Source organism: Dromaius novaehollandiae, chromosome 1, assembly GCF_036370855.1.
Source record: "Dromaius novaehollandiae isolate bDroNov1 chromosome 1, bDroNov1.hap1, whole genome shotgun sequence".
In the NCBI taxonomy this organism is placed as follows: domain Eukaryota; kingdom Metazoa; phylum Chordata; class Aves; order Casuariiformes; family Dromaiidae; genus Dromaius; species Dromaius novaehollandiae.
This window is the reverse complement of record NC_088098.1, coordinates 52,902,747-52,924,070: the sequence shown is the minus strand read 5'-3', so window position 1 is coordinate 52,924,070 and position 21,324 is coordinate 52,902,747.

Here is a 21,324-nt window from a genome sequence, read left to right as displayed (position 1 = left end):
TACTAAGTGTCTTTGGTGCCTGAGTTTGGTGTTTCACTGTATTGTTCTCTATTTTTGTAAGCAATGACATGCTTCTGAACATGGGGAGCTGGAAAATGTAAAGACAACGGATGCCTACGAACAAACAAAGAGGTTGATAATCTGTATGCAACAGGGCTGTTCGGGGATTTCTAACACCATGGAGTAGAAAGAGTTAAAGGAAAAAGGGTCAACATCTGCAAAGGCAAAGTGCATCTGTGCTTTTCAATACTACCTGACTCGAACCAAACCTATTCTGAATTGCCTATGTAAACTTTCTTTCTGGTGAACTGGACTTCACTTTTAAATGGATATTGTAATATATGGGGTGAGACCTATAGTGTTTTCCTCTGTGTACTAATACTCCATTAAGCAAGAACTTCCAAAACACTTATTTTGGTAAACATTAGGAAGTCAAAGATCCTGTATTAACCAGGATATGTGCTCTGTTCTAGCTGTGAGCATTTTAGACATCATATTTCTGTTCTAGGCATTGCTAACCACATTCATAACCACTAGTGGCCGCCCATCTGCAGAGCTTCTAGCAAAACAGGGTGTTGGTAAACTGGTAGTAGAGGGGATCTGCTTATCTTCACTGAACACTATCAAGTCCTGATGGAGAAGAAATGCAGAAGTGATAAACTGAAGAGTGAATGTTTGTATACAAGCCACTAATCATTATGATGATGATTTATTTGTTCATTTGTTTTAAGTGGAGGAGGAGGAAGAAGGGCTATTTGACTGCTATTGGTGCATAATGAACCTCTTGACCATCCAAGTGACAATACTTTTCAAAAAGTTGAAGACTGCAGGTAATTGCATGTATAACCATGAGAAACTCAGGTGATTAGAGGCAGGCATTTAACAACAACAATAATTGTATGTTTGCTTCCCTCTTCTGCAACAGGTGTTGGGGGGGAGTAGCCCATTTTCCCCTGCTGCAGGTCACAATATCACTAGTGCTTCTGCTGCAGCTACAGCTGTTGCAGCTCCAACTCTGTTACGCAGAACCTTCTAATGACCTCTTACAGGCTTCTGTGATCACCTTCAAAGCAAAGTAGGGGACATATTTAGTAGATCTAGTCTACTAAACTAATCTGCATGGATGACTTGAATGCTTAGACCAAACTTTGCCTTTTTTTTTTAAGGTCCTTGCACTACATTTCCATAACTATTTTTGAAAAGATACATTTTAAGAAGGGCTCTCTTTTGTCCAGTTGACATTTTTACTTCTGTTAATAGTGCTTCTAATACCTTATATTTTATAATAATCTTCTGTGTTCAAGCACTTAAGGATTAAATTAAATGAGCTGCATGACACTACCCTGAAATAGGACATAAAAGGGCTAGACACCTCTAGAATGGAGAGAAGGTGCTGTGCAACCACAACCAGAACATCCTAAATTACTAAGGAGAAGACTACAGCCTATTTGGACTTGGCCCTTATTTCAAAATTCACACCTGATATATCTTTCCGTGTATGGGAATTTTGGCACAAGTCAGTGAAATATATCTTCAGGCCATGTGGAAAAACGATTGAGATCTCTCGACTCTGTGCAGATGGTAGGCCAGGTCTTCACATGGAATGAGTTAGTACTGCTCCAGCAAAGTCAATGAATCTGTGTTGATTTTCATAAGGTGAAATTCCAGTCTACATCCCCTGAACTTGGTTTGATTTTTAAAGGGAAACCTGCAATTGACAACTGGCTTTTCTGTCTGCATACTGACTCATACACATAAAACAAAAATAGTGTCCAAACATGTAATATTTCAGATGCTTCTCTCCCTTTTCAGAAAAGGCTAAAAACTACTGCAGGATGCCAGTTGTTTAAATAGGTTAGATTTATCAGCACCCTGCTAAAAGCAGTTGCACAGGGAACTCAGGCTTTGTCTATACTAGAATAAAAGTAACTTGCTTAAAGGAGGGTGATGGGAAGAAATATAGTTGAAACAATGCTGAGTAACATCTGAGTATGTCAGGACAAGTTTAATTGCATCTACTGCCAACACCTGTTATTAGCAAAGGATATTTTTGTACCACAGTCATGACAAAAGGCATAAATTCTTAGAAAAGGTTAAAGTGATTCTGCCCTGATAACAGATTGACAGTTACCCTCGGTATACCCGGAGTCATTGTGATTGACATATGATTGGTAGCAGTGACTGTGAGTGACAGAAATGTGTATGATCTTATAAGATTGTAGTGTGAGTGGGTGAACAGAAACAGACAAGCGGAAGTTGGAAGCAGTGCCTGATGATGCACATGATGAAAGTTCGAACACAAAGCTCTTCAGGAAGAACCCTGAAATTGGTATTTCTGTTGCCTTTGTTTTTTCTTCAAGACAATTATAGCAACAACAAGAAAAGCAGACAAAAAAGGAATAGCCCACATCCATGTTTGCTCCTTTTTCTCACAACAAAGAAAGAACATATCACAGAAGTCCAAATCCTTTTAGGCTGCTCAAAGCTGGCACAACTTTAAAGTCTTAGTAGTTTAATGCATGTAAGCATCCAAAAGTTTGGTCAATGTTTGGTGTGTCCTCCCTACCACCCTTAGGTTTGCAAAACCAGACCAGAATTACTAAAATGAAATCCTTTCAGCATTTCTGCATTTTGAAATGAAGAATGACTGGAAAAACTGACAGACCATTCTTGAATTTCTAAAACTAGTTGTTTAGGTTCAATTCCAAACTGAGACAATGGCTTGCTTTTTTGTTTCCTTGCTAAATAAGAAGCAAGCTGCACTTGATATACATATTATTCCAATAGCCATGCCTGGTGATCACAGCAGGATCAGCTGGAATGGGAAAAGCTGAAAGAGACTGCAGCTTTTATGAAAAGCTAAAGAAGGTAAATTAACAATGTTTGGGATGTAAATTAACAATTTGGGGGATGTAGTTAGCATTGTATTTAAGGTCTGTCTATTTTAGTACATCAGTGTGAAACAGTTATAGTTAAACCAATCAAAAGAACTGATGCAGTAACGAACAGTGGTGAACAGTAGATGTTTTAAATTGAAATTCTGCCCAATGCCTACACTTTTCCTCTGCTGCATGTTTGCAGTTACTCAACCCTCTAGATTTTAAATCCATAATTCCTAACTCTTCTCTTTGAACCAGTGAATTCTAGATTTTAAATCCATAATTCCTAACTCTTCTCTTTGAACCAGTGAATTCTTATGGGCTGGCACAAGAATTCTCAGAGCTTTTTAAGTATGCACAAATAAAGCCGAAAGCCAGCTATGAAATTAAACAATGAAGATCAATAGCAATGCTATCTCCAGTCCTCAGAAGGACATCTTGCTGCAATTTCAGTTCTCCTTTCCAGGATCTTGTCAAGGACTGGAATGGTCATCAAGAGCAAAGGAGTACACTGCAGTCCATTAAGTAGTATTGCCTTCATTTAGACTGATGCATTTGGCAGTGTTTGTGAACAGCAATTGAACCGTTAAGAGTTCAATATTGCAGTTCTTTTTTGTTCAACTTTTATATGTCTTTTGAAACTCCCTTTATGGGACTGCCTGGTAAGCATTCGCATTTCTCTCTTGTTCCAAAACTTTCCTCATGTTATATCTGATCTCCTGCCTGAAGCCTTCGTATTTCTCAGACATGGCTCATTTCATGCTCCTCAGGCTTGAGGAGACAAACTAAGACTAAGCTTAAGTTTCCACATATGTCTGTGTTCCCTCCACCACTTCCTTTTCTTGGACTACTGATTTGTCATTCCATCATTTTAAATCTAGGTGCACAAATGTCTGTTCTGAGATGTCCACAATGGCCACTAAAATAACTACAAACCAGTAAAATATTGAACAAAGTAGTTATAGTGATGGCTCATCTATCCCTCGCTATTTCAGGATATGTGACAAAATAACCTTCTTTTCCAATCTAGTATTCTAGTTCAGCCTGGAAGACATCTTCAGGCAGTGATATTAGGGAGAGATACTGGAATTTGCACAAAACACAGGAGTTGGTAAGGATGCTAGGTTTACATGAGGAAAAAGCTGAGGTCTGGCCCTCTTCAACAAAGAGAGATTCCCAGGCCATTTCCTTTTGAAGGTTCCAGGAAAAAAAGCAAAAGCATTTTCAAAAGAGTAAGGAAAAAGGCTGATCTGTTTCAAAATATAGCATTCGCATGGGTGATGTTGGAGGTCCGGTCCTGTGAACAGATATGTTGTCTGAGCAGCTTTGGAGATGAAATGTATTGCTTCAGAACTCAATGTTTAGGCTGAGAGATTTGTTCTTCATACGCTTTTTCCCCAACATGTATTCTGAGACATGGATTGCATTGAGTGAAGTGGAGGATTATGGGCAAAATCAATGAGCTTCTCCACTAGATCTCAAAATATATATTTCTTGTCTTGGAGGTGGTAGGTTAGGCAGCATTATGATTTCGCTCATGGTCTGTGTTGTTTGTTTATCACTTTTCCAGTAGCATATACTTTGGACCTCTTTTCACGGATTAAGCTTGAAGAAACATTTGAATCTTGTTACAGAAATAAGAACAGCTAATTAGGCACCCTACTTGGTGCATACATTTAAAAGTACAATGTCATATAAACAATTTATCCAAAATGTCCTCTACATTATTTCCTGCTGTAATAATTTCTCCTCTTGAAACCTCTTCCACTGAGATTTCTGTGTTTCTCCTCTAATTGTCCACCTCTTTCTTTGTTCATCAATTTAAGTCAAATCATACAGAGTCTGGAACAGCAGTCTCCAGTGGCCCTTGTTACAATACAAAGCTGTATACTTACCAGTAGAAAGGGCCTTTTGCCCCCACATTTCTAGACCTGTTCCTTCCAAACAGACAGGGATGTGGTTTCTGTCTCTACCTCTAGGGCCTTCAGTCTCAGAGGCATATTCAAAGTCATTTAATCTGCTCCATGTTTCACTTATCCACTGGATTCAGATCTAGTGCTTTCCTGTTCCTTCACCATTTTGTCAAAATGCAGGAAATCTCCATGTTACTCTGTAGAAATTGAGAGTATCTAGAAGGGTGACTTACAAAAAATCAATCCGGCTGACTGCAAAAGTGGCACATTTCTATGGAGACAAAGACAAACAAGTTAATTTATGTCAGTGCTTTGTGGAATCTAGAGATGCAAAATATGCTGTATTGTATCCAGTTTCCCTAGAAACTTGCATCCCAAACCCAAACTTTACAACTTATTATGAGAATGCACAGGTTAGACCTCACACTTTAGTAGGTCATAACTGAAGGACTGGAGAGGAGTTGTAGAAGACAGCCCACAAGCTATCTGGTAACCCAAAACATGTGGAAGATGATAGAGTCCTGGGGTTGTCCCTTGTGATCTGTGCCTCTCTGCACCAATCTGTTACAGAAACTGCAGAAGAAGGTATTACAAGTGAGCCTGAAGCTGTCTCCTAGAAGAGGGCCACACCTCCCTATCCACTTTCATTGCCCAGCTTTTTTCTCAGTACCTGACGAGTCTGCCAGTGTGTGAAAGTAAGCAGCACACTTCTCATCTCAGTGGCCTGAAGGATGTGAGAACATCTTCGCCTGTTGCAGTGCAACTATGCAATGAGCCTGACAAGGTCCAAGAATCCATTGGGGGCTATTTCTGGAACTGGACAGCAGGGGAGATGGACATTAGCAAAAATATGGCTTGAACATGAAAAAGCGTAAAAGAAGGGTGCATGACAGTAGAGCGTTGGAGGGATATCAAGAACACTGTTTCCATAGAGTGATGTCATGTAACCCCAAACATCTGACATCCTCTCAGTTGTAGTTGCTTTCATTAAGAATGCAAGTGGGAGGAAGCTTGTATTGTGATATGTGTGACACCATTTCTAAGTAATGCCATGTCATGTCTTGATGGGGAAGGGGATGTCTGTGCTTCATGGCAGCAACCAAGTACCTGTAAGAGTCAGTCTTGTGAGGAGGGTACTCACATACCGGCACTTGCCAGTGAACCAAGCTGTGATGTACTTGGCCATTATGCAAAATGCTCTCTAGCTGGGTGTTGGGTTGTCAGTGTGTACAACTTCAGAGCTCCAGAAAAAGGCCTATAGTTGCCCTGCACAAGCATGGAAGAGAGTAGCTCTGGAATCCTCCCCCCACCTCTGATCATATGCCTTGGTGGTGGTGTCCATCACCTTTCTAGCATAGGCTGCCCTCTAGTACATAGTGTGTGTTCCCTAGGCACAATCTGTTTCACATGCTGCACAACCTCAGTGTAAGCAAAGTCAGATATTTATCAGAATCTGCCTTTTGCCTACACTGCAGAATTCTGCCAACAGCTCCAGAAATGATGGCGAGGAAGTAGAGGCATGATGCCATGATCCTGGAGGAGAGATCTCCAACAGACACTGTCCTCCATCTGGAGCTATCCAAGCTGGATAATGGTAGGTCAGGGAGCAGCCTCCTAGATCCTCTTCACTCCAGCCCATTGTCTGGGCTCATAGGCAGCACCAGACCCAGGAGATCATGCATGTGGTTTGTGACTGGCCTCACAGCTGAATTTTTAAAATGTCATATGGCATTGCTAAGTGCAGTGGCTAAAAGTAGTACTGCTCAGCTACTGTTCCATCTCTCAAGACCCATAGTGAGATATTTTCCAGATCATTGCAAATAGAGATGAGGGCCTACAACTTCTTCAGTCTTCCTCTTTGGTTCTGTGCTACTCTTGTAATTTTTAACAAAGGTAGATGGCCAAATAATATTAAGGCTGATATTCAGTTTGCCGGAATTGTCTTTTTGTAATTTGTTGCTGGAAGTATCTCATGTGTGCTCTGGGGCATGACATGAAGGACTGTCAGGACATGCTGGAATGGGCTGCATCAGACATGGTCTGCAGCCACATCTATAGAGTACAGACTCTCAAGCGTGCCTAGGCTTCCTCCCAAGAGGAACTTCTTAGTTCGTTCCCAGTTGGGGCCCAGGAGGTCTCTAACATATAGGAGGTTAGGCAACAGGAGAACAAGGATCAGGCAGCAAAACTGGGAATGAAATAACTTGGTAGTGTTCATGCACATTAAAGCCTCTTTACACTGCCATAAAGTAGTGCTAGCAGCACTAAGAATCAGTCCCACAACCTTACAGATCAGTAATACCAGGGATAGTACCAGCTATTGCTATTACCATGAAAAGGTAGCATTCCCCTACTCCTATCATACTGTGAGAAATCACAGCAATTCCCTATTTTTAGAACAGAAAAGAAGTGCAAAATATCAGATATACATGTGCGTGTCTGAATAACTGTTGACTTTCTAAGGGAGTTAGTTCCTTTCAGTGATACTTAGACAGTGACGTGAAACAGTAAAGTGCTTCATAAATGCTAAATATTACTATTACAAAGCATGAAAAAGTAGCTAAAGGAAAGAGCTGCCATGAGTTTGAAAGCCCCACTTTCCTAAATTCCTGTGGCTTATGCATGGAAATCAGAAGGGATTGAAGCAGTTTTTATCTCAAACCACTTAAAAATGAGATATGCAAGCTTTGCCTGTGCTGACTTAGCAACCAGAAAGATGAACCCTTTCTAAAATCTCTGTTTGTAATCAGATTGTGTCTTCCTTTAGTGCTATGGATCACATACAAACCCTTGCACAGCACGTGTGGGCATCACTAATAAGATTTACTGTTTATCCATGCCAAGTTTCATCAACCACTGAGAAAGCAGCTTGCTGAGCAGAGGGAAGAGTTGGATTGTGGTGGATGCTGCTGATACTAATAAGAGAAAAAACTTCGCAAGGATATGGTGGAATATTGCCATATTATAATACTGTTTTTAAAACAATGAAATATTCTTTTTCAAACCTCTTTGAAAAGCAGAGGGCATAATTTTTAGGAAATTACTTGGAATCAGGAAGGAGGTAAATTGGTTACAGCAGGTCTCCATAGAACCCACTGAAAAAATAATCATAGGAAGGTAGGAATAGACAGAAATGAGGCTGCCCTCCATTTCATCACAGAATATCATAAAACATTTGGGGGCATATTCCTACCCTCCTGAGCGCACGAAACATTAGTTACCTTGGCCAGAGAATACACTCTCCGAATTGCACAATGTGGAAAGAGTTATGACTGGTTACAATCTGTTTAAAAAGTGCTTTTTTGAGGACAAATGTAATCTTGGTTTGATTTTTCTTCCTTTTTTATCTTCTCCTGCTGCTCTGCAACCCAAGAATTGCTGTACATCTCCATTTACCCAACGGCTGAATTCGGAGCCAGTCAGGGTCCATATTCTCTACTGTAAACTCTGAGTGACTTGTTGCTTGATATTTTCATAGACTTTTTTGCCAGTTAGTTTGCCAGTTTCATTGCAGGTCTTAGGTCCTCAGAGTGCAGTTTTACAATCTGAAATAAAATGAACTCCACCCCAAGATGCACAATGTCCTAGTAAAAACTATCTTGAAGTGGTCTCAGCTGCATGTCACTTGCAGATCACCGAGAGGACCCAGAGAATGCTTTAATGTTAAAACTGTGGAGTTTTCTCTCTAATGTAATTTTTAAATGGCAGTCTGTACTTTTGATTCAACAGAATTTTGATTCTTGTCAGTGGAAGCCAGGCAAGAGACTACCAGGGCCCCTTGCATTTGGGAATGTGGTACAGACTCAGGGAGGAGCTAAGACCAAGTTCTTACAATATTTAAGCTAGAGGGAAAATATGACAGATAATATCACTACCTTCATTTCAGTTGTGTGGGTCCCACAAATCTGGCTCTGAGATCACATCTTCATTTGGAATATCTGACTCTTAAAACCAGCTGCTTGCTAATTGCTAGTTACTGTGAAGGTGGGGGGATAGAATGATGATAAAAATAAATATTATATAGCCGTTAACTCTTTTCCTCTAAATGCAGCACTGTTACCTAAAAAAATTACCTCCAGTGATTTCTTAGTAATGCTGTCCAGAATTTTTCTTTCTTGGGCCATTACTGCTCACCTGAGTGCTGGGGAAAGCTGGTTTTGCTGTGGCATAGATGCTGCCTTGGAAAAATGTTGTCAAGAATTTTTTTAAATTACTTGGAGGGGGAAGGAGGAATACTTTTTACACAGGTGTTAAATTTCCTGGAGTTAATCAGGCAGAAAAATGCCTCTGAGGCATCATTCAGTCCATTAACTGCAATGCCAACTGCCAGGGACTGGGACTGAATACTAACTGATTTTATAACTCTTTATGATAATTGACAAAGCCAGACAGATTCACAGTTCATCATAGCCCTCCTGTTCTTACCTGCTACCTCCTGTGTTTATATCCCCAATGTCTGAAACATGCTTCCTTTTTTAACAGGGGAGAAATGAATATAAGAAGCTGGGTTGTTCTACTCATTTATGTGAAAATTATACAGATGAGTGAACACCAGCAAACCTAGATCAACACCCTCCCCCCCTTCTACCTCTTACTTAAAAAGGAACATTTTTACCGCAGTATGTCAGATGTGTGCTCCATAATGCAAAGAGCAAAACAGGAGAGTATGGAGCAGTTGAATAACTAATGACAAATTTTAAAGATTGCAGTTTCCTGAAAGAAAGATATATTCTAAGACAAATGTGAAAAATACGGAACAAAAGTGAAAAGATGTTGCTCTTATTCAGTATATATGTGTTCTATTGGCTACCTTAAATTATTCTTTATGAAAGCTTTTAGTACTTCTTTCCATATGGACAATCTCCTGCTTTCAACTGTCCTGAATCATGATGTCTTTCCTACAGAATGTAGCACACCCTTGTAGAATTTGTCAGTGCACAACCCAGTTCAGCAGAAAGGGTGCACAGTGATGTAAAGCATTTCCAAAATTGATGTAGGTTATATATGTGCCCAGTTTGGAATCTGATCTCCCTATTTAATCCACACTATTAGGACTATGCCTTGTTAGTTCTTAGACAGGAATCTCCAAGCAAAACTTCGCTGAAAAGGGGGCTGTAGCAATTTAGTATGCAGAACGCTTCTCTGAGTTTGTATTACAGCAACATGCATAGAAGATGCTGACTTTGCAGTCATCTATGGATGAGCCATAAAAACCAAAGTCCTTATTACTTGGAGTGGTTAATTATCCCAAAATACACTTAAAAGAACAGGAGGTTAATTTTAGTGTCCTAATTGTGTTACGTTATATACAATGAAATGTTCCTCTCTGCTGTTTCTATAGAATATAATATATTTCTTCTATATCTCCCATTGTGGGTATTTTGATATGATCATGAAGGGATCATATAGCTAACTATTTAATAGGTTGTTTATCTATTTGCTATGTGGTATCCCTGCAGCAATCCTATTTCTTTCTTTGAAGGTTTTTGCATACAGACATTTAAAAGGCACTTGGGAATGTGAGGATAAAAAGCAGCAAATAAATATGTTAGGAAAGCATATGTACTACTAAATCTGCAAAGGCTAAAGAGCTCCAAAAAGAAGGGAAGAAAATTGGCTCCACCTTAAAAAACTAATGCAAAAGCCGCTGAGTAAAAAAGAACAGTCATCCAGCTGGGACTTATTAAGTGGAAAGCTTTTTTTTTTTAAAGCTGGAAGACCAGAAATCAAAGATCGCTGTATATTTACTGGCTTTTTTGAAGCATCTGTTCTCTAATATCAGAGTATCTCACAAAGACTAATCAACTGTTCTTTAGAATATCTTTATGAATTTGAGAAGTGTTAGCCTCATTTTACCATTGGAGGCATAAAGAGATTATTTGTCCAAGGCTACACAGGAAATCTGTGACAGAAATAATAATGTAGGTCTGTATCCAGTACAGCGACTCAATGATAAAACCATCCAATTTTCTGTCAGGGTAAGAATGCAATAATGGAGGGATGTTGGTATAATCCATGGCCAAAGGAGAGAAGTCGGTGAGAGATCTCTGCAACAGTTGGGGAGTACTATATCGTACTGGTTATTGTGAAGAAAATCTACCCAAGAATATAGAGTGATATAAAGGTATTTTCAGCTGACTCTTGATGGGCATCTTTGTTGGGTGGGCCATTCCAGAAGAGCTAGGACCCTTTACTTGTCTGTAATAAATGCTGAGATTATGTTTTGAACTTAGTCTGCACATGGTCTTTATATGAAAAGTCTTACATGCCAGTGAAGATAGTAGCACCTATGTTACAGGAAGTTACAGCATTTTAGATTGATAAAATACAGATAAAGCTGACATGCAAAATAAAAAAAGTGTAAATCTCTTCTCTATTGCTTCAAGGGTAGATTTAACTGTTTTTTTGAATATCTAAAAACCAAGAGTAACAAAAATTCTATGCTCTTTAAATAAAGCTTTCATGCCTTATTTGTGTTTTCCATCAGCTTTTACCAATACATTCTAAGACTGTACATCTAAAAGCATTATCTTTATTAAAACTTTTACTCTCTGGGATTGCTGGGTGAACTGGCCACATTTTTTGCATAGCGCCTAGGGGGACAGTTGTCATGCAGTATTATCTGAACATATTTCACTATTTTAGTGCCAGTGCTGATGTCTCTGAAACCACATTCATCTGGTTTAAGGGAGCTATTTAACATTAGGCTTTGCACATCCATATTGTAACGGCTGTAGAACATTTAAGAAAACTGATGCAACTTTTATTACAAATAAGTTAATATCACAATAAAGGATTGTCAGGATTTTATGCTAATTTTCAAGGTATATCCATCAATTCCACGATCTGCTTCTAAAGGATCTGAAAGCTTGGAAAAATAAGACTACTGTCATTATGTTTAAATTTTCTGGACAGGAAGCTGCAATTTTATTGTAGAATTTTTAGGGCTCCACCAATCAAAAAGGTCAAAATTCATTGCCTTCTGGGGCTTCTCAGTAAACAGAATAAAATTGCCCTTATCTGGCACATTTTCCGTAGAAACAGCCGATAAAAAGGAAACTACAGATAACTGAATTCAACAGTGCATGTATTTGGTCTACTAAACTACAGTTTTTCACACTGTTCTGGCAATGTAAGATGTTCTTAGAGTGGATGTAATACTGTAAAATTTATGTCCACTTTAAAGTGTCTCATCACTGCCAGAGTTGTGTAAAAGGATGTGATTTTGTGTTGCAGCTAAATCCATTTAATGGTTAGCAGTTGTTGACATGGGCAATCTCACTTCTTCCCTCTTCTTCCTCCTTTCCCAGCACCATGTCCTGCCCACCTCTTCCCCAGAGTTTTAACCCTGAGATTGAAGGAGTTACACTGGGAAAAAATTAACCTTTCAAAAGGTCATTAGCTTCTGCACTGGGGTTAGAAGAGTGCAACTTTCTGCACAACTGCATAGTTGGAGAAGAGAGGAAGGAATGGGATGATTCCCTTTGGAAGTTTGAATGTTTGGATTATTGTACACAGTTGTAGGAATCGTAATTAAAAAAATCACCTCTCTTTGCTGTACTGTGAAGAGTTTACATAGGTGTATCTTTCAGCACCATTTTGCTTTGAAAAGAAAAAGTGATATGACTATGAGTGATGCATATTTTTGCAAGGCAGCTTGATTCTTCAGTTTCTTAATTTTGGTACGATTATTTTTCCCCAGCTAACTGTAAAAATTTAATCATATTAAAGATTCTGGCAATTCCCATGCAAGTTTGTTTGAAGGTAACATTGCAATATGGAACTGATGAAACATAAAGACAATGTACCTAGGCTTTTAAGAATGTCTTTTATATCAAGGATGATTTAGCTGCCCTTAGAAAATTCAATCTTAGTTCCTAATTCAGTCCAAGCTTCTTCTGCTAAGAGCTACATGATGTTCCAAAGATCTGAGAAACAGATCAGCTGAAACTTATTTGCCTGAAGAGTTTAAAGTTTTCTGGAAGATGGAGTGGGCTATGACTCTTGTCTGGTGAGAAGGAGGAAAGCAAGCTTGGATGTAGAAAGTGAGAAAAGCTGATTATAGTTGCTTTTTCTTTCTTGGTTAAAAAAAATGACTAGGAATGTGTAGTGTTTTGAGTGTTAGTTGATTTGTTATCATCCAACAAATAAATCAAGCTGAAACTCCAAACTCTGCTCCCATGGTGATTAGATATTACAGTACATACGGTATGCAAACATTAAGCTGTGTTCAAAGACCTCACAATGCCTAAACACAGCATGCTGCCAACTGGTGACCATGCACTACAGCAGACATAAAAATGGAGTTTCCTCCTGCCTTCCTGCACCTGGATTTGCTTTGGGTATAACTCTTAGATGTTATTGCAGAGGAAGGTCTAGCAAGGAACTTCATATAGTTTCTCTCCACAGTAACTGCAACAGGTGGACTATATATCCCCACCAATGAAAATAGATGTTACGGTCTGATCGGTTTAAGTCAGTTTGTCACACTGCACAACATCACACCATACTTCTTGTCACCCTGTCCAAAAATTACAGCACTTCTGTTTTTCTCTTGGTGAAACTAGACAATCTGATATCTTTTATGTTATACTGACTGCATATAAACTGCAAAAATATTTAGGAATGATGGGTCTGGGTGAAAGCTGCAGCAACAGACTAAATGCTGTACATAATGATTTCTGTTGGTTTGGACTATATGTCAACACAAATAGTCATGTCCTGTAACTTTATGTTCAATATCTGGCATTTAAGTCTTAGGAAAACAAGTCAAAAATCCTGAGCAGACTTTTTCTGATATTAAACATTGGCTTCTTCAGTTAGGTTTCCTACTGTAACTTCAGTTCAAATGAAATTTATAGCATTTTAGATTATCTGAACAAAATTAACTCCTGGCAATATTAATTATTCACAAATTCCCCCTTCTTCCATTTTGTAATTTAAATGTTATGTAGAATTATTTACTTGTGAATAAATAGCTTTGGAGGTTTTTAGAGCTCTGTATTATCTGATATATATAAAAACTGTACTAAAATAACTGGAAATAACTCTACCTGTGGGCCATTTCCCTTTGTTTTGTGGCATAGACTCACATTGGCTTAGTTAATACTAGGGCACCGTCACTTTGTTCCCATGTTATTTCACAGTGAATATCATCTGACAGTTTAGGCTGAAAGCAGTGTTCTGGCTGGAAATTAGAGAACTTTTCTGAATTCTGCTTAAAAACTACAGACTTAATTTCCCCCTTTTTCCTGCGGATTCTGATATAGTTTGGGTGAATATCAGCCATCTCTAAATTATGCAAGTGACATCTGTAGCTGGGAAGAAGCATAAAGTTATAAAGCTGTTGCACCACTTTATCACTCACTACTTATCAGAGCATTTCATTCTAGTTTCTACACTGTCCCTGTTATTCTAGTACTGGTATCTTCACTTTTCAGTCTCAATACTATTGCACAGTTCTAACGCAAGTCCATAAAACTGTTTACTCGTTATTTCCCTACTAATGCTCTCTCTTCATAATTCTGCACAGGCACCTCAGTTTTGACCCAAAGCACTTATTTTTTCTGGTTATCTGATCCCAAAGCACTTTTTTGTCAAATTATTTTAAAACTAACCCTCAATAGACCTTGCTATTCCAGTCTTGAATCAAATCTTTTGGCCAAACCAAGTCATACCAAATGGTGAACAGACCATTTGGAAATGTTTGCTAGATTTTAAACACCCCAATACAATTCAATTTGTGACTGACATAAGAGGGTACTATGGTACACCCACCACTTTATTCCTAAATGCTTCCACTTTCCTCTGTCTTTTTCTGAAAACATTAACCTAGAGGTTTTGCTTTTTGCATTGTATGGCTTTTTAAAATTTATTCTTAATGGAAAGTCCATTTTAGGGTGGAAAGCATTTTTTCAGACTGAGCTAGAGTTTTTGTACATATACTCTTTCTTTTTAAGCTTGAGGTGCTTACGTTGGACTTCATCTGAATCGGGAAACTCTGGTAGGAGCTGAGAGGAATACGATGTTGGAGAACAGCCTTTGACAGTAGCTTCGGGCACAGCATAGGAGGTACAGTGTCTAGTTCCCTGAGCCCCCTCTTGTTCATTTTGGAGAAGTTGCTAATCTGTTAACAAGGCAAGGATTGCTTAGATTTTTCTCTCACTTCATAAACTGTAAAAAAATATTAGGTCTATTTTAGAAATAAACAAACAAAAAAAAACTGCTCAATAAGAAAACTTTTATCTCATTCTATATTGAAGCCCAGCTGGATATGCCAGAGCTTCCACTAATTACAATATGTTTAAGTAGCTAATAATGCTGAATTACTTTTGTACACTAGAACAAACCAGGAAGCCAAAATCTCAATAAGCAGTTGTGCTTTAAATAATGTCAGAAAGCTAAGATACCACATTCATAATGGATACATTCAAGTATGTTTTTAGGGAATGGCCTTAAGACCATCTCTTTTTTTCCCCCTCCTTTCTTTCAAAGGTTCAGTTTTGTAGCAGACCATTATTTTGTTTGTTTTTTTCAGAATGGCATTCAAGAAGATTCTACTGAAACAAGGACATGTGTTGTGTCCAGTAAAATTAGTGGCAGGACAGATTGGTGTCAATGGGAATGATAATGAAAAGGAAAGATGCTAAACTGCTTTTCCTTTTCTCTTTCTGAAAAGACTGTCTGCCCCAAAATCACTAAGGTCCAAAGAAGCTGGCCAGAACTAAAGCTTTATCTCAAAAAAGTGTATAATTATTCTGTTGGCATTAATTCATGATGAAAAGAGAAAAGTCATGCTTTCCAATATTTTTCTTCTGAAAAAAATCTGTGTGCAACAAAAGGGAAAAAAAAGGCAACCCCCAAACCACTAGCTGAAATTGAGTAAATTTAATAAAGTTGCTCATCTTAGGAGAAACACAGGCTTGATTTTATCTGGTGGCTGCGAGGACAAACTGAAGTGCTTTCACATTCTGTATATTAAATTATCAGACAAATAAACTTAGCGACAACTTTGTGTTTTAGCTATCTTGAAGCCTGTTTGTCATATCACTTCTTCTGACATTGTCAGAACCCACAGCTAAGGGAAGACATGGCAGATTTTTCCTGGTTTTGGCACGCTGAGCAGAAACATTAACATATGCTACTGAATCCCCCAAGAGACAGGTTACAGACTCTGAAAGACCTCTAGCTTTCTCTTCTTTTAGAATTATAAACCTGAAAATTCAGTACTAACATATCCTACTCTCTGTATTACTTTTTCTCTTTCATTCCTTTTTCCTACTGTTGATAATTTTTTCAAGCACTGAGTCTGGTAATGCCTTCACTCTCCCTGCAGTGTCACTCTCCAAGCAAATTTTGACCTGGTGTGCCTTAACTAGACTAACCATATGGACAGATTAATTAGATTTGCAGCTGGTAGGTCAGGTGGTTACTTTTGGTCATTAATGAGTACATGGCTTTCAAACTGCTTTTCAGAGGGCTTTTTAAGACATTTTACTTCACAAATGGGATGAACTAAGACTACATGTATTGTCAGTGACCAAAGCTCAGGCAACAAAAAGGCAATGACTAGTAGTTAAGACATAGTGACTCACCTCTTAAAAGTGAGTGACCAAACTTTAGTTGGTCTTCCTGACTTCGAGTTTTTAAATCAAACACTGCTTTTAAGTTAAGCAGTGATGAGGTGGAAGCACATGTCATCTTCTGATGAGACAGCAAAAAAGGGTATTGAAATGCAGAACTGTCTAGCTTTTCTTAGTCTGGTCTCATAACCCCTAGATTTTTGTAGGCTCACTTACTAGTCTTGAATTTACCTCATCTCATACCAGTGCAAGATGAAGCAAAATCATTATGCATGGCTATAATATCTGCACATGAAAGCTGAACTACAGCAGTGTCACAATGCAATTATTTTGTTGCACAGGACAGATTCATGCTGTTGGCATCCCAGAGCCAGTAGAAGCTGCATGGAGCTTGTATCAGCTGGAATGCACTTTCACATATATCACTTGGGGACATGAATTGCACAATGTGACAGGCCCATCACCACCAATAATTCATCTAATTTACTACAGCAAAGTGGATACATGGTCGTGTCTGAAAGCCAACAGGTCAGTGGCTTCATCTAGCAGCTCATGCTGCTCCCAGCAGTGCTGCACTCTTACTAATAATTTAATCTCATATTTGAAGTTCAGTTCCTAGCAGTTTATCTCCTCTTTCTCATTTTCTTTCACTTCTACTTAAAAATATAATGGTCCATTTCAGCAAAATTAACTGCAATTTCATGGATCACTACAGCAGGAATAAGTTTTATACATAATACTATAATCCATCTATTTGTTCCCCAGAATGCAAATTGACTTGATGAGCAATTCTATGTCCTATGTAAATAACCCCTCGTTCTCATTGAGAGTGCTGTAGTTTCAGTGAAGAAGGCAGAGGGAAAAGAAGATTGTTTCTCTGTCTTTGGTTTTCTGTTAAATTTTCCAGAGTATTCCACTAAAAAAAATGTATCATATATAAAATGAAGGTAATAGCTACCTTCCTTTCCTTCTGAATGAAAAAACTCTGGTCCTTTACTTGTGCTTCATTCTTTCCTTTGCTTAGAAAATATATTTTTCTAAAATTTGGGATCTTATAAAATATGTCAGATGAACAAGACCTAACATACCAAAGTTCTCTACCTAGTAGATATCAGTTACCATATGGGCAAGGATAGACCATGATCAGTGTGTCAGTAATGTGCAGGAAGAAACACTGTAGGGCTGTGAAACAGGAAACTCACTCTCCATGGTCTCTCTTCCATTCAGTTTCTCTGTAGGGATTGCCAGCAGGTGGAACAACTGATATGAACCAGATAATTGCCTTTGTACATTTGTACTCCAAATTGATTGGCATTTCCATTTCTTTTCACTGAAGAGATGGTAGTAATTTTCAAGAATTTCTAGCAGGTTCACAGCTAAAACCAATGTCTAGAGATGATATTAATAATAAAGATAGCAGTTCTTTTATGCCATTAGAGGTTTCCTAAACTACAAAGTCTCCTAAGTGACTTCATTAATTTTGAAATAAAGCTACTTAAATTTCAATGGAAAAGGTGTTCCAGTGGTAAATGTTGAGTTTTTAAATATAAACTTCATTGAACCACTGACCTGAAGTCTGTTACATTATCATGACCTATCCTCTCCAAGAGTAACACACTTAATTATGCTATTGACATTATCAGGCAGTAGGTTTAAATCAAAAGAGGTAAGTTTTTTTTTCAGACTGTGCCTTAAGTAAACTGTGGAATTTATTGTCCCAGAGTATAATGAAGGGCAAAAACATACATAGGCAAATTTACAGAGGGTAAGTGGCTCTTAAATAAAATTGTTCAAATATAATCCCTGGCTCAACAAATCCGTAGATTGTTCCATGGCCAAAAGCTGGGAAGGAATGCCAAGAAAAGGTTCACTTTATATTTCTTCTTTTCCTGTACACTTTTCATAAATGGATCTTATTGGCACTATCAGAGAGAGGACATTGAGCCTGATGGGCCTTTTGTCTGATCCTGTACACCCTTCTAGTGTTCTTCTGTGTGTTATGGTTTCTTTAGTGCTATTTAGTGCTTCAATCACATTTGCTTCAAAACCAACTCATTTCTAACAGGGAGCTCTATCAGAACTGCAATATTAACAAACCTGCTGGCTGAAACCACTTCAGTACTTGCTTCCGAACTGATGTACACCCAGCATGCTGCTTAGGAACTTAAGTTGTCTAGGGTATCACGGCGGGAGCAGCCATGTTAATTACCCACCTTTACCTTGATTTCTTGCAGTGTTATCTGTATAATGACAATTTTTCTATGTCTGAATGTTGAAGAAGCCATCTTGACAATGCTGTCTGACCTTCTCTGATCCTTTATTGATAAGATAATCCAACAGTGTGAGGGATCTGCACACATGCCTCCAGTTCTTTCCATGGTCATTCATCCTGTGCCATATCATGCCCATAATCTCTGAAAGAGAAAGTGCATTGTATGTAAGTTCACTGATATCTTACATTAGCGAACTTGAGGGGCCCCAAAGATCATTAGAGGTTGCTTCCCTGACTTTTACTTCAGTCTCAGGATAATTTTTCATAAAGTTCTTCATGTGCCTCCTGAGTGCCATGGGTAACAAGTTGTTCTCTTGTTTCTAAAGTCAGTAAGTGATGCCAATCATTTCTTGTGGTGCTTATTCTAATCTCCAACTCAGGAAACCACCACAGTTCTGCAAACATAACTGCACAAAGATTATATCATTCACTTAAAATTTTGGAGGAAGAAGCATAGACATATAATTTTAGTCTCCATTTCTCATCTACACAGGACAAGCAAAATTGGGATTCCATGGTGGCAAAATTAAAGAACAGGAAGATGGAAAAGAATGCTTTCTGCAGTAACATTTTGGTCCCATTCAACTGTCCCTAACCAAAAATACAGCAACAATGACAGACCTAAGGAGAAAATATTCAGGGTGTACCTAGCATCTCCTTTTGGAGAGACTACAGTTTGACACCAAACTGAAAGGAAAGTGGCTTGCTTTTACTCAATAATGCATACCATAATAATGAAGTACTTTGACATTTATAGGTTTAAAGCACCATATTCAGGTTTTTTAGTATTAAATGTCTACGAAGAACACAGAAAGCTCAAGGAAGTGAAAGAAGAAATGGAGACTTTTATTTTCCATTAAGTTTGCTTAGTGCAACACAGTCTACTATTAAACCATGGCTTCAGTTGACTTTTATGGTCTACTGTAGTTAGCATTTTGAACACATCTATAACAAGATCCAAATGCAAACGTCAGATCCAGTGAAAGTTACATTACACCAAAAGGACAATACATGCAACTAGGGAGAAGGAAAGGAAATGTCTCATGTCAATCTGTAGCAACCCTTCTGCCTCAGGAATTTCTGATGTGTTCTAAATAGGGGCAGAGAGATGAAGGAATTAAAACAAGGGGTTCCATTTGTTTGTGAATTGCTCTGCTAAACTGTAGCAACAGCGTTTCTAGACTGATCAGCTTGGATCTGTCAGCTTTCACAGCTGGTATACTCAATAGGAGGTATATTTTAGCCAATGCAGTAATAGCATAAAAAGGGAATGCAGCCTCCAAATGATTTAAATGATGCTTGTGAATTGTCATTTCACAGCTTTATGAGATGCTCCTGTTCCCCTCCCTTCCTTTTGTTACTTAGCATCAGGCTGCGTAGATTTCTGTGCAATTCCCAACTGAGTCACCAGAGAAGGGTCTGCCTTGATCATATATCAAATTAATTTCAAACCCTGACAAACACCCAGGCTCAACAAGGGAGACAATCTGTAACATACTATATATGCACAAAAGGTAAAAATATTAAAATTCATAATAAATGTTTTCCATCTCAGCCCCCTCCCCCTGCTCACCAGCTCACCCCCACTTCTCCTGTCTGATAACTATGACAGTTCAGACTGAGGGATATTTTTAATGCAAGGGTAGGCATGAATTTCAAGCAAAACATCAAAATGGTACCTTTTTAATATTTTAAAGAATGGAGTTAATTAACCTTTTTATCAAACTACACACATCTTCAAATGTCTTAGATGGAAAATATATCGGTTTAATTAAGATTTCACAGGGAGAGACAGTTGCAGACACTTGGAACTGAGAAAAAGTGGGATCTTTATGAGGAGGGTGCTGTATGTTTTACAATGCCCTGAGTCTCTTTGTTGTTTGTACTTCAAATGGAGTCCGTTTTTACCTCTCTCTCTCCTGCCGAGAGAAACTGATTTTATCATGTGTTTCAATGAAGCTATTAAAAACTTCAATCAGGAGATTTCTGTTTTGCCTTTGTATGTTTCTCTCTCTCTGGCGGAGTTGCACTGTGACATTGGCTATATGGCAGCATACACTGATTTGGTTTTTTTACGAGTCGGTTAGATAATCCTCCTGCAATCGTAACTTGCTTGAGTGGAAACCTTAGCATCTGTGTTTTCTTCAACTGGCTCCCCACTCACTTTGATTTTTCTAGGTCTAGGATTTTGATGAGGGGTGTTCTCAATAAGCAGGGCATGCCAGGCTTTCTTCTGTTTCTTCGTTTTTAATAGATGGTGAAAAGTGCAAGAGTGACAGCTCAAAATTCTACATGCACAGCACAAGAACAGCATGAACAATGTCAGCATAAACTTCCCCTCACTTCAGGAGCCCAGAAATATTTCAGAGGTATGAAAACAGTGCACTGCTGTGACATGACATTGCTACACAGGTATTTTAGGGGCAATACCACATAAGACTGCTACATGCTAAATCACATACTCTTCATACTTAGACCTATTTATTTATCCAGTACTCTAAGACACTAAAAGGATACGACGTACCAGGAAAAAAAACATGTCACTATAGATGAATCATAACTGAAAGCAGTCATTAGCCTAACAGATCCTTCTTTGACAAAAAAAAAATTGAAATATAAAATGTGGTAGATTCTCACGTTTAAATAACTTTCGAATTGAGCTATAATTCACTATTAAG